Source organism: Ovis canadensis, chromosome 2 (genome assembly GCF_042477335.2).
Source record: "Ovis canadensis isolate MfBH-ARS-UI-01 breed Bighorn chromosome 2, ARS-UI_OviCan_v2, whole genome shotgun sequence".
Taxonomy (NCBI): Eukaryota; Metazoa; Chordata; class Mammalia; order Artiodactyla; family Bovidae; genus Ovis; species Ovis canadensis.
Window position 1 is genome coordinate 38,256,664 of NC_091246.1, and position 14,625 is coordinate 38,271,288.

A 14,625-nucleotide genomic window follows, 5' to 3' on the forward strand; every position below is an offset into this window, starting at 1 on the left:
TGTTTACTGTCTGTTCTATACTACGTTTATATCTGGCCCCCAACCTTAAGAATTTCTCCTCTGCCTGGGTTTTTCTTGATAACTATTCACCCCTCCGGGCTTCTCAGGTGACTCAGTGGTAGAGAATCCACCTGCAATGCAGGAGACACTAGTTCAGTTCCTGGGTTAGGATAAACAGGAGAGGGTGAGATGTATGGAAAGAGTAACGTGGAAGCTTACATTACCATGTGTAAAACAGATAGCCAATGGGAATTTGCTGTATGGCTCAGGAAACTCAAACAGGAGCTCTGTTTCAACATTAGAGGGGTGGGATGGGGAGGGAGATGGGGGGAGGTTCAGAAGAGAGGGGATATATGTATACCTATGGCTGATTCATGTTGAGGTTTGAGATAAAAATAACAAAATTTTGTAAAGCAATTATCCTTCAATTAAAAAATAAATTAAAAAAATTTCGCCCCTCACACTGAAATATAGCTGGTCTGCAGTGCCCCCAGATTGCCAGCAGGTGGCACCGACTAACTGCAATTCTTTTCTCCACATTAAGAAGCTTTTCCATTTATGAATCTTCTCTAAAGAATCCTGTTCATCAAATATACATCAAAGGGAAATGAAAACCATCTGGATGCACGCCAGGTTTGTAACAAAATCCACATGTAAATTAAAAGCTTAAAATAGTCTTAGTTTACTATTCGTTTTCTCTCTCTCTGTTGCCACACAGATGACAATATCTATTAGCTTATGTCCACAGAAGCTAGTACTTTAGTACTGCTATCAAGGAAATTCAGAGGAAGGTAAGCGTGTGTGATTCACTTAAAGATATACATTAATTAGGGTTATGGTTCAGAGGGCATTTGCTAAAATGATCATAATTGTAAATTATATATTACATTAATGTCACTTATTACATTTCACAAGTTATTTTCTGTTTTCCACTATGCTGCTGGATTTTGGAAGTCACTATACCCCCAGTTGTTGCTTCTTTTTATGCAACTCCCTTTAAATTCTAGACTTGCCCCTTAAAAGACAGAGCCTAGGACTTCCCTGGTGGTCCAGTGGTTAAGAATTTGTCTGCCAATGCGGGGAACATGGGTTTGATCCCTGGTCCGGGAAGGTCCCACAGGCCATGGGGCAGCTAAGCCCATGCACCACAACTGCTGAGCCCATGCGCCTAGAACCTGTGCTCTGCAACGAGAGAAGCCACCACAATTAAAAACTCACGCACCACAGCTACTTGCCCTAACTAGAGAAAGCCCACATGCAGCAATGGAGACCCTGCACAGCCAAAAATACTACCTGATGCAAAGAGCCGGCTCATTGGAAAAGACCCTGATGCTGGGAAAGACGGAGGGCAGGAGGAGAAGGGAGGCGACAGAGGATGAGATGGTTGGATGGCATCACTGACTCAATGGACATGAGTTTGAGCAAACTCTGGGAGATAGTGAAGGATGGGGAAGCCTGGCGTGCTGCAGTCCACAGGATTCGAAAGTAGACACGACTGAGCAACTGAACAATACAAGGGGAAAAAAAAAAAAAAAAGGAGAGAGCCTGAAGCTGACTCTGAGTTTCACTGGATGCCCCTTTCCCCTTCCTGTTTCCCTCTTTGCACCGTGACCTGGTTTGAGGGTCCTTGGATGTCCCTCCATCCCTGATGGAAATCCCAGCCGGAGGCCCCAGAAAGCCCTGAGGCAGGAGACAAAGTCACCATGGTACTGGATGAGACAGGGTGGGGGTCTTCCAGCTGGGGGGTCTGTGGATAATGGGCCCTTGGTTTCTAGCTTCTAGGATCCTTGTGGCAGAGAGGGAGCAGGGCTTGATGTTCTGAGAAGAGAGGGCTGCTTAGTGGAGGTTGGGGTGGGGGGCGCGGAATCATGACCCCTGCTGTCAGCCTCTGCATCGCCACTTGACTGTCTTCTGCCAGAAACCCATAGTTGGGTATCATCTCTGATGACCATGAAGTGAAGTGACACCAGAGTTGTGCAGTGTGCAGCCTGGGCAACTGTTACCAGGAACCCTGGGCCAATCACAGTTCTCTAATCCCTGGGCCAATTATTTTGTGTGATCCCATCAGTTCCCCACAATTACCCTCAGGGCAGTGGTTATTTCCTCCACAGCATAAAAGCTGCCGGGGGTGGTGGGGGGAGCTTTCACTTGAGAAGTGCCTAGAGGGAAGAAGACCCTGCCCCAGTTCCTTGTGGCCCACAGAGGCTATAGAAGGAGACCCCGGGTTGCGGCCCTGCCCTGTGAAGTAGCAGGGGATAGGGGAGTGGTGGGAGCCAAGAAGCCTCCCATGCAGAGAGCGAGAGCCGCCACCTAGTGGTGGAGGTGGGGATGACAGACAGTCACTCAGCTCAGGACTCCCCAGGCTCCTGGCATCATCTCTCCTGGGGTTACATGGTTGGAGTCAGTCACAGTGACAGGATTAGAAAAAGGCGGTCAACACGTAACAGAGCCTTTGGTCGCCCTGAGGGGGCTGGAGACTCGGATTGCTGGCAGGGGCCTATGGAGGACACAGGTGCCAAGTTTAAGGCCTACCCAGGGACACCGTTCACTTGTCTGTGATGGGAAGAGATCAACTGGCGGTAGCAGCCCAGATCAACAGACCAAGCAAGACCCTACCGCGCCTCAGAGGAGCTTGACCAGGGCGAGGAGGACGAGGGAGGGGGCGTGTCCAGTGTGGGACACGCCCCCTCCCTACTCTGCTCCGCGTTCTCAGAAGGTGAGCAGGGCAGCCTGTGTGCCCCTCACCTCCTGCACCCCTGCTCCTCTGATGGGGCAGAGAAAGAGCCTGGCTTTGCACGGGAGAGTGACGTTCCAAAGTAAATGGATCCTTTTATTACCTGTGAGATGTTCAGGAAGTAAGACAATCTGCTCTAGCTATTATCAAGTGAAGAGAACAGTGGTCAGAATGAATAAAATTGCTTCTTGTGTGCGCCTCCGAAGGAATGGAAACTCCACAACAAACAGATTCTGAGTCGCAACCACAGCTGAGCAAGAGCTTCAGACAGGAAGTGGACCGAGGAGAGGTAATTGCCAGTGTGGGTGCAGACATAATGTGTGTGCTCAGTTGCTCGGTCGTGTCCCTACCCTTTGTAGTCCCATGGACTGTAGCCTGCCAGGCTCCCGTTCATGGGATTCTTCAGGCAAGAATACTGGAGTGGGTTGCTGTGCCCTCCGCCTCCAGGGGATCTTCCCAACTCAGGGACTAAAAGTGTGTCTCTTATGTCTCCTGCGTTGGCAGGTGATTTCTTAACCACTATCGCCACCTGGGAAGCGTAGAGATAATAAGAACCATTTATTTGCAGAAATGCAGAATTGGGATCACACCCAAGTCTGACTCTGGGGTCCGAGGCACCTGCCCCAGTGTCCTCTCACGACCGAGCGTTTGCCTGGTGTTCTCTCACTGTGACAGAATGGCTTGGTAAACCCAGGAAGTATCAGTATTGAATAGATCTAAAGACAACTCGAGGACTCAGGTCTGCAGAATATTTATTCATAGAACTGACAACTGCCAAATCAGTCAATAAGAAAGTAAGGAAATGCTAGGCCACATGGAACAAATTTACCAGGCTAATAATGGACTCTTTGTTTGCCTCTGAGATATCTCAGCCCCTCGGGTACAATCCTTCCAGATGGTGACATTGATCTCGGTGGGGTAGGGGTGGGCAATAACAGTGACTCCTGCCCCACCCCCACCACTCTTACTCACTAATGGTCAACACTTGCCTTCAGCCAGGTCAAGTCCGCTGCAAGGTTGGGGAGAGGGCGTCAGGCTGCATATAGGAGAGGGAGACAAGTCAGCACATTTCTTGCCCTCACTTCTTGCCTCAGGGCTTCCCAGGTGGCACGAGTGGTAAAGAACCCACCTGCCAAGGCAGGAGGCTCAAAAGATGAGGGTTCGGTCCCTGAGTCGGGAAGATCTGGAGAAGGGCATGGCAACCCACTCCAGTATTCTTGCCTGGAGAATCCCATGGACAGAGGAGCCTGGCGGGCTAGGTCCATGGAGTCGCAAAGAGTCAGACATGACTGAAGCGACTTAGCATGCACGTTGCCTCCAATATCAAAGGAATAAAGGCAGTGATCTTCAAGTGGTACCAGATGTTCTACAATCTCCTCTTGATCTCCAGACCCTTCGGTGCCCAATTCAATAAAAAAGAGCACTTGACCCAGTCTGACTGCCAAGCAGGCATGTCACACAGCAGCGGAGGTGACAGGTGAACCACATACTCCAGCCTCGCGTCCATGAAGAGACTTTTGCCTTCTTTGTGAAGGACTTTGTGCATGTGGACAGCATCACAAAGATGCCCTGACAGCATTAAAGGAAGATATTTCTCCCCCAAATTCAAGCCTGCACCCCTACCACCAGCCTGGAATGAACACGACATCATTCTTTAAAACAATGTCCTGCGATTATCCAGAGCCCAACAAAACATTCTCTTACTCTGTGTATGTAAAAGTATCCACTTGTGGGTGTCAAAAATTAAAACTAACCAACAGTTTGATAATTCTCTTTGAGAACTTTCTGGAAATGCCTGGGTCTCTCTTGACCCTGTCACATGGAGAAGAAACCAGGGTGGAGATGAAGATAAGCCAAGCTTGGGTATTTAGTGCAGCTTTACTCAGGCACTGCCTTGTATTCATCCCCTTTAGTTTATGGGTTCCTCAAGGAACTATTTTTCATAGCTATTTATCCACTTTCCACTGCCCCATTCTTGTAGCTCCTCCTTTTGGCCTCATTTTCGTGTTTGGCGCTAGTGGTAAAGAACCTGCCTGCCCATGCAGAAGACATAAGAGACACAGGTTCAAGCCCTGGGTCAGAAAGATCCCCTGAAGTAGGAAATGGCAACCCACTCCAGCATTCTTGCTTGGAGAATCCCGTGAACAGAGGACCCTGGCGGGCTACAGTCCATGCGGTTGCAAAGAGTCACACATGACTGAACAGACACAGAGACCTATGGGTAAGATCTTCCTGGTAGGGGACCCAGCGCCACCCCTTCTAAATTTGTTTTCTTTTTTTTTTTTTTTAAAGACTCATCTGTTCTTTAATTTTTGGCCAGTTCAGTTCAGTTCAGTCACTCAGTCAAGTCTGACTCTTTGGACCCCGTGAGCTACAGCACGCCAGGCCTCCCTGTCCATCACCAACTCCCGGAGTCCACCCAAACCCATGTCCATTGAGTTGGTGACACCATCCAACCATCTCATTCTCAGTCGTCCCCTTCTCCTCCTGCCCTCAATCTCCAAATGCCCAAAGCTCCCAAATCAGGAAACCTGTAACCTTGCTCCCAGATGAGAATGGACAACAGCAGTAGCTACTGTGTAGAGGCTGGGCTTTGTGCTTACCTGTTTGTATCTGTCATCTCCAACACTCCTGTGTGGTGTCATTATCCCTGCTTTATAGATGAAACCAAGAGAGCTCATAGAACTGAGTCCAAACATGTACATAAGCCCTCCCCCAGTGACAGGAAAACCATCTGAAGGGAAAGTGACACTGAAGGGTCAAAAAAATCACCATCTTGGTATAAACAGTAATGAATTATAATAAATGCTGACTCGGAAATTGCTGAAGAACAGGATCTAAGAATATTTACTTGCCGGGAGCCAGCACACGAGGTCCCACCCATGACAAGGTCATGAGGAGACGACCTGACAAGCAGGCAGATCAGGACTCCAGGGATTTCGAAAAGCTGCCCCGGCGCTCACCTTAAAGATGATATCTATCTTTCTGATGCTTGCTATACTAGACTGTGCCCTAATTTCTGTGATATAGGCAGAAGGCCTTCCCCGATCTGTTTCCAAACAAATCAACTTGAAACTTAAATCAATATGTCCCCTGGACGGTGGCATCCTATAAGATTATCCGGGATAAGAAGAGTATTTCAATCTAAACCCCTTTTGCTAGCATTTTAGTTTGCTTGACAAATGTGTTTATGCCCTTGGTATTAATGCACATGACTGTTCACAACACCTTAATCATAAACAGCATAAAGAACCTGAACACACAAAAAAGCCCTAATAGGCACAGAGCCCTTCGGGGGGTGAAGAAGCCCTATTAGAGAACATAAAAAATATTATTCTGTAAAGTTGTTACTGGATCCATGTTTGCTTGCTGTGTTTTTGCTCTTAATGTGCTAAGGTTGTACAATAAAAACTATTGTTAATATGGAAAATAAGAGTTTAGCCCTAGTGTGAAAACAATAAGACAATTGTATAAATTTAGCTGGTGACTTCTACAAAAGAACTGGCTTTTCTGTTATATTTCTACTATGTTGCAACCTGCTGTACCCTTATCCTATGAGACTGCAACTTTTCTGTTAAGCTCAAGGCAAAGAATAGATTATAGAAAACAGGGTTTACATTCACCTAGCCTGCAGGAAAAGGTCATAAAATGCTGATAGGCCCCAAGGCCAGAAGACAATGCACAAAAATCTACTATGGAAAAGACTCTCATAAACAAAGAAGAATGCAGAAAACATCCTGGGTGTCGTAAAGGACAAACTGATGTAGTGTTAAACTAACTTTTACTTGGTCATCCTTAACGTGCACACTCAGGGTATAAAAACTCCCTGAGAAAATAAAGTAGCAGACCCTGCTTCATACCCGAGCTTGGTCTCTCTCTCTCACTGACACCGTCCATCCTGAGGGTATCCTTGGATCCTGCTGAGGCTGGACCCCAGCATTTACTGGTAAAAGATAGGTGTTCAAAGAGGGCCTATCTTCCATCATTGCCTTTAATAATTAAATGCTTGCTATTCATAAATTCCGTGACTTTAACAAATTCTTATTCTACACAGATATAGGCAGGTTTGTGTTATCTAACTGCAAATCTAATTAGGTTTAAAATCCTAAAAGTAGAACATTTAAGCTAAATCATAACTTTCCTAACACTTTTTTCAGTTTTTTTTCCTTTTATGATGGCACCTCATGGAGACAAGCTAACAATGCGCAACCTTAGAATCATCACTGACTTCCTCTGCTCGTGTGTGTGTGTGCATGCACGTGTGCTGTGCCACATGGCTTGTAGGACACAGCTGTGGGATCGTAGGTCCCTGACTAGGGATTGGATCCATGGCCCTGGCAGTGAAAGCCTGGAGTCCTAACCACTGGACCTCCAGGGAATTGCCTGTTTTTTTCAGTTTGAAACCTAGATAGGTGATGAATATACTTAAGCCTGAGTGAAGCATAAGTGGACACTGGAACAACTCTTTACCTGCTCCCCTCTCCCAGTGTAGGTCTATGAGCCCGTCCTTGCGAAGAACAGCAATCCCTGTTTTCCCCAGAGGCTTTCAATACTAAAAACACTGATGGCTGAACTTGCATCTTTAAAGACGTATTTCAGGATTTGGGCGTTTCTGGAACCATAACTTTAACCCAGCCGTCCATGACAGTCTTTTTACTTTCTAGCACAGATCATGACACTGCAACAACGGCAATGAACTGCTTCAGCTTTTTCACTTCTGCAGAAGCTAAAACAACTTCCCCAGCATATAAAGGGGCTGGAAAGTTAATTTTCTGGGAAAGAAATACACAGCCTGGCCCCGGCATTTTAGTACCGAGGAAAGCTGAAATAAGTCCATTGATCAAAACTCTATGGACAATTGTCTTTCTAAATCTGGTGTGTTTTGCAAATCTTCGTCTAAGTGCAAAGGGTTGACATCCCCTGTTAATTCTGAGAAGGTGGCCATGTCCCTCTGTATGAAGGCCCTATTGAGTTCAGCCCAGTCTCCGACTCTGAGGAGCATGTGCTCTAAGGGCTGCCTGTTTGGTACTGATTGGCTCAGGCAGATTCTCCTGTGAAGCCAACCCCACCAAAGGGGTTGGACATTACTGGGGGCATCTTCAGCACTCTCAAATTCCATCAACAGGAGCTTTTGGGCTGCTTCAGTCTCCAAACATTATGCTGGCACCAAAAAGTACTTTTGAGAGTGAGGAATATTTTCTCAAATTGAAGACTACTCAATTCTAGTTCCCTACTATTGCCAGATAATGCAAGGAGAAGTGGAGAAAACTGAATCACTCTGAAAGCATAGTTCTTGCCTTTATAGGATCCTAACAGGGTCAGAGAGCTCCACAATTTGACAAGACCACTGCTGCATATCCTTAGGATGGCTGACAGGGTCTTCTCTTCATAGGTCAGAACGTCCAAGGGTAACGCAGCATCAACCTCGCCAAACAGGTCCTTCAGCGCTGAAATAAGCAGCTGTTTGAACTGTGCAGCATTCAGTCCAATCCCACAATCTTGAAATTCTAGGCGGACTTTCATGTAGTGGTACTCAGAGGGATGTTTGTAAACAGTTCTTTTCCATGTGGCAGCTGAGGCTGGCATCTTTTTCCAGTGCTGGTCACATTTGTATTGAGTCAAGAGGGTGTTGGGCGCTTAAAGTCGTTTTCAACTTTTTTTTGGACTAACTTCTGCCTCTGATTTCTCCCCTACCTGGGGCCAGGTGCATGCTCTCTGCACACGTGGTCTCAGTCCTCTCCGCCACCCTATGCGACTGAGACCGCGTTGTAGAGAGAGGCCTGGGATGTTTCACGGCCTGGCCTCGCCTTAGTCGGTGGCATCCACGGCCAGAGTGGGAGGTACCCAAGGCCGCACCTTGCTGCCCGCCACCCCTCTGCCTTCTGTTTTCATTTTTTACTTTTTTATTATTTTATTTATTTGACAGGGACCAGATTTCACCGGGGCAGGCAGGATCTATTTCCTTGATCAGGGATAGAACCCAGGGCCTATGCATTAAGAGCAGGGAGTCTTAACCACTGGACCACCAGGGATGTCCTCCACCCCTTCTCAATTTGAAACCTATGTTTGCCGGGAGAAATCTCTTCCCTCTTGCCCACCCCCATCCTCCAGGGTTTTCCCCCTTTTCTGAGGCCCTTCTGGTGGCTTCAGAGTTTGAGACTAGCCAGCTTCATGCCTTTAGGGTCAGCCTTGCTTGCCTTCGTGTGGGCTCAGTTGTGTCTGACTCTTTGCGACCCCATGGATTGTAGCCCACCAGGCTTCTCTGTCCTTGGGATTCTCCAGGCAAGAATACTGGAATGCGTTGTCATTTCCTTCACCAGGGGATCTCCCCAACCCAGGGGTCGAACCTGAGTCTCCCGCATTGGCAGGCAGATTCTTTACCACCACTGAGCTACTTGGAAAGCCTTTTAGTTCAGAGAGGGAGGCTTTGTTTCTCTTGAGCCTGCACCTCGCAGGATCCCGACAGCTGCCACCAGGAGGCGCCATGAGTCCCTGTTCCAGGGCTGACGGTGGATGCTGACCTTGAGAAGGACCAGAGCTGTCCTGTGGCTCCGCAGATGCTGGGCTTTGCTGCACTGCCCCCTCCCGTCAGCTGACCCATGCATTCCCTTGTCTATCTTCCAGTCCGAGCCTCTGCAGGTGGCTAGGTTGACTTGGCCGTTTTGGGGTTATCCCCATGCAGAGACACCTGCAAGTGAAGTGAGGGGGCATCCGTCTTGGTTTTTAAATGTCCCACATCTTTGCATTTGGGGAGGCTTTCTGATCAGTGGTGCATCCTTCTGGGACTGTCAGAGGTCACCTGGAACCCTCCTTTTCTCTGCTGTGCACCTGTAGGTTGCAGGGGCCAGGCGGCCACTCGAGGGGAGAAGCTGCCCACAGTCCACTCACTCCACTCGGTGAAATTTGCTTGTTACTTTTCAGCTGATGACTGCTCACCCCAAATTCAACTTTGGGAGCCGCCCACAGCTCAACAGCCCTGATGCTGTACTATGACTGAGCTTCACACTGGCCCAGGAGGACTTTTCCTCATCCTTCCAGCCTACTTCAAAGATGCTGCCGACAATCACTGTTTACTGTTAGAAGCACAGGTTCTGAATCTCAGCACCCACAATTTTCCAAGTCTCCTGAGGTGAGGAGAGTGTTTGCCACTGGGACATAATATGACCCGAGGCTTGGGCCTGAGGACAGCACTGGGAGAGAGGGGAAGCCAGCCAGTGGGAATCTGGACCAGCAATAGCCAGCAGGAGGCGAAGGAGGAGAGAAAAAGTGGATCTGCAGCAGTGGCGGCTTCAGGAGCACAGTTTATGGCCTCAGTATACACTCAATCTCAAAAGGACTCTGCAACGAGAATTTGCGGGGGGTGGGGGGTGGGGGTGGGGGGGTGGGAGGGGTGGGGGTGGTGGGAGGGGTGGGGGGGGTGGCGAAGATGACCTTCAGGCTTTAAAAGGTCTCAAATCAAAGGAAGACTAAATTATAATTCATCAAAATCCTGATCTAGGAAGGGGCCTCGGGTTCTCTGGTAGTTAGAAAGTCTATTTCCAGAGTATTCTTTGACCTCAGCATTCCAGGAGTTGAAGTTTAACTGAATCTCAAGGTTTTGGGCGTAAGCCATTGCACTGGGTACTCCTTAAATGTAGGGAACAAAGTATAAAGAAGGTTGAGAAGTGCTTGCAAACGAGACTCTCAACCAGGGCTGAACATTCTTGCAAACGAGATGTTCTGCCCAGTGTAGGGAACTAGGTTTAAGGAAGATTGAGAAGTGCTTGCAAACGAGACTCTCAACCAGGGCTGAGCATTCTTGCAAACGAGATGTTCAGCTAAAAATCCTGTTTGTTCCCATGGGAAAAGAACATTGCTTGCACACAAGGATGTTTCTCTGATTCCTCAAAAGGAACAGACCTTGGGACAAAACGGATTCTAAGTTGATAAGGAAGTTCCCCAAAACAAAGTCTTAGCTGCAGTAAATAAGCCAAGGTAAAGGTTATCTCGCCCTGCGCCTGCGCACTGTATAGTCTCTGAATCATAGTGCTTGGCAGCTTGCCCTGTAGGTTGTTGTGCAAGGGATATAAAATTAAGCAGCTGTAAGAAGCAAGTGTTAAAAAATATAAAGATTTAAACCACTCTGCAGTGTGGGTGTTTCATTCCGTCGCCGGCACGTAAAGCCTGCACTTGTCCCCCTGGGGTTCATGAAAGGGGCCATAAACCACACACCAAACATGGCACTCCTGCCTAGGGCAGAAATGCCATCTAAAAATTTGGAAAATAAAACGCTGCTCAAAAGTTTAAAACACGATTACACAATGGAATAGAATACAAAATTCACAGATTTAAAAAATTTAATTCAAGCTATTGAAAATATGGGTTTTGAGATGTACCTTGATTGAAATATTTAGGGGCACTGTCTTTCCTAAATTGCTGTGTGACATTGAACAAGTTTCCTCAACTCTCTGAGACTTGGTTTTCTCATCTCTACAACAGGGAGTGGCTTGAACTCCGCCTTTTCCTGAGCCTCAGGGTTTAGCCTACCATGCTTTTCTTTGTATTAATGTCACCAGTTCATCTCTTTCCTTATATGTCAGCCAGGTCCTCTGGAGAAATAGAACCAGTGTACATGTTTATGTTAAACTGACGTCAAGGAGCTGGCTCAAGTCTGACAGTTGTAGGGCAGCCCCACGGGCTGGAAACTCAGCTAGCAGCTCTTGAGATAGAATTTATTCTTCTCTTAGAAATGTCAACTTTTGTTTTGAAGGCCTTTCTAATGTTGCACGAAGCCCATGTACACTGTTATTGTTCAGTTGCTAAGTCATGTCTGACTCTTTGCGACCCCATGGACTGCAGCACGCCAGGCTCCCCTGTCCTCCACTATCTCACTGGAGCTTGCTCAGATTCATGTCCATTGAGTGGGTGATGCTATCTAACCATCTCATCCTCTGCCACCCACTTCTCCTTTTGCCTTCAATCTTTAGCATCTGGGTCTTCTCCAATGAGTCGGCTCTTTGCATCAGGTAGGTAAGTATTGGATCAGCATCAGTACATTATTGAGGGTAATTTCCTTTAAATTAACTCACTCTAGATGCTCAGTGCTTCCATAAAATACCTTCAGAACAACCCCTAGGTCAGTGTTTTTTTTTTTTCATCCAACAAGAAGCCATAACTTTATTAATGATAGAAACAGTACAAATTTCAAACCCAGCTGCAGTTACTCTTTTGAAACACACACACACACACAAAAAGGTCCTCTTTTCAGATGGTTACATTGTTAATTCCATAACAGCATTTACAATATCATTACTGTTGTTCTTCAGGGCTGCTGCTAAGTCACTTCAGTCGTGTCTGACTTTGTATGACCCCATAGACGGCAGCCCACCAGGCTCCATGGTCCCTGAGATTCTCCAGGCAAGAACACTGGAGTGGCTTGCCATTTCCTTCTCCAATGCATGAAAGTGAAAAGTGAAAGTGAAGTCGCTCAGTCGTGTCTGACCCTCAGCAACCCCATGGACTGCAGCCTTCCAGGCTCCTCCGTCCATGGGATTTTCCAGGCAGAAGTACTGGAGTGGGGTGCCATTGCCTTTTCCATCTTCAGGGCTAGGACTGCCTTTGCTCTCGACGCATTTGCTTGTGACATGACCAATTCTATGTTCTTAACTTCCACACCTGTTTCATCAACCTCTTGCTCTTCACTCTCCTCTTGTACAGTTGGAGTCTGTGTGTTTTCTTGGATGTTTGAGACAGCTTCACCTTGAACTTTGAATTTCTCTGCAGCTGCTAACTGTGCTTGCTGAGACAAATCCTCAATCTTGGCTTCCCCCAAAACAATGTAGGTATCTGATGCTGGGCTCTTGTACACATCTGGTTTTGTGATGATAAAAAGGATATTCTTAGATTTCCGGATAGTGACTCTAGTAACCTCTGTAACCTGTCGAAGACCCAGTTTGGACAGAGCCTTCTGTGCCTTCTTTTCACTCCAGCTGTTTTGCTTTACTGACTGGTTCTTCATCGATTTCAGCTGCTGCTGCCAGCTGAGCTTGTTGTGTGGTTGCCTGTGTAGAATCCTGTTCCTCAAGCTCTGGGACTGATGCATCACTATCAGATTCTGTTCCAGACCCTGTCTCAGCCTGGGGCTGTGGCAACTCCTGCTCTGTAGCAGGGACGGTTTCTGTGGCTTCACCAGGCATTTTGTGCGGGGAACGCGGAACCAAGACGGCGGCAGGCCTAGGTCAGTGTTTGATGAAATGATTCAGACTGTTGTCCAGTAAGGGGACATGTGCCTACCAGCTATGCCTGGCGGTGGGGAGCAGGGCTGGTTTCATGGGTTAGCTTAGCCAGTGCTGTGCTTAGAAGATCCCTGTGCTTTTTAATTGTATATTTTAGTTTTGGGTTGCACCGTGCAGCATGTGGGATCTTAGTCCCTTAATCAGGGATCCAACCCACAGCCCCTGCACTGGAGTATGGAGTCTTAACCATCGGACCAGCAGGAATGTCTCAGAAGGCCCTTGTGCTTGGTTGAATGCTCTGTTGTCACCCTCTTGAAATTTGTTTTTTAATTCAAGTATAGTTGTCTTCTTGAAGTTCTTCATTGCCTTGTGCTGGGTTCTGTGATTCATATAGCCTGTCCTACTGAAGGTGTAGTTTTTGCCCTTGAAATCATGGACTCGGATCTTGAACCAGTCTCTCTGGGGAAGTTGAGTCCATGGGGACTGACCAGGTCTCCATGGTTGTGCCATTTCCCTAACACTTCATCACACACTCCCTGGCTTGGCTATTTAATGTCCTATGAATGTTAGTCTTGTTTCCCTGAATTAGAATATACATTGCTTTATTTTTATTGGTGTAGAAATATATATAATATAGAATGTACCATGTTGACCATTTTTCAGAGTGCAGTTCAGTGGCATTAAGTACAGTCAGTGTATTTTATTTTTTCACATTTATTTATTTATATGGCTGTGGCGGGTCTTCATTGCAGCATGTGGTATGGATTGAACCTGGGCACCCTGCCCTGAGAGTGCGAAGTCTTAGCCACTGGACACCAGGGAAGTCCCAAGGACATTCACTTTATTGTGAAGCCATCACCAGTCTCCAGAATTCTTCATCTTCCCCAACTGGAAACTCTGTACCAGTTAAACACTATCTCCTAGCCTCCCAGTGGCACCCTACTCCAGCACTCTTGCCTGGAAAATCCCATGAACGGAGGAGCCTGGTAGGTTGCAGTCCATGGGGCCGCTAAGAGTCGGACATGACTGAGCGACTTCCCTTTCAGTTTTCACTATCATGCATTGGAAGAGGAAATGGCAACCCACTCCAGTGTTCTTGCCTGGAGAATCCCAGGGACTGGGGAGCCTGGTGGGCTGCCGTCTATGGGGTCACACAGAGTCAGACACGACTGAAGCGACTTAGCAGCAGCAGCAGCCTCCCTTTCTCCCAGCCCCCACTATTCTATTTTCTGTTTCTGTGAGTCTGAATATTCTAGGTACCTCATATAAGTGGAATCATGCAGGATTTGTCTTTATTGTGACTGGCTTATTTCAGTTAGCAGAAAGCTTTCAAGGCTCATTAATTGTAGGATATATCAAAATTTCCTTCCTTTTTAAGTCTGAGTATTATTCCACTGTATGTGGAATATGAGTCCACATTTTATTTATCTAACCATCCATCAATGGACATGTGGGTTGCTTTTATTTTTTGACAGTGGTGAACAATGCTGCTATGAATATAGGTGTGCAAATATCCGTTTGAGTCCCTGCTTTCAGTTGTTTTGGGTGTATGCCCAGAAGTGGAATTGCTGGATCATGTTTTATGTTTTTTGAGGAACCTCCAAACTATTTTCTTTGGCAGCTGCACTATTTTATTACAGTTTCACCAACAATATACACAGATTCCAATTTCTCCAT

At 47.0% G+C, this 14,625-nt stretch overlaps 2 pseudogenes; both read right to left on the reverse strand.

Moving 5' to 3' along the window:
* Positions 1-7,852: 7,852 nt before the first annotated feature.
* Positions 7,853-8,320, reverse strand: LOC138432328 (ribonuclease P protein subunit p14 pseudogene; annotated as a pseudogene).
* Positions 8,321-9,810: 1,490 nt separating this feature from the next.
* On the reverse strand, positions 9,811-12,938 carry LOC138432330 (nascent polypeptide-associated complex subunit alpha pseudogene; annotated as a pseudogene).
* Positions 12,939-14,625: the final 1,687 nt, after the last annotated feature.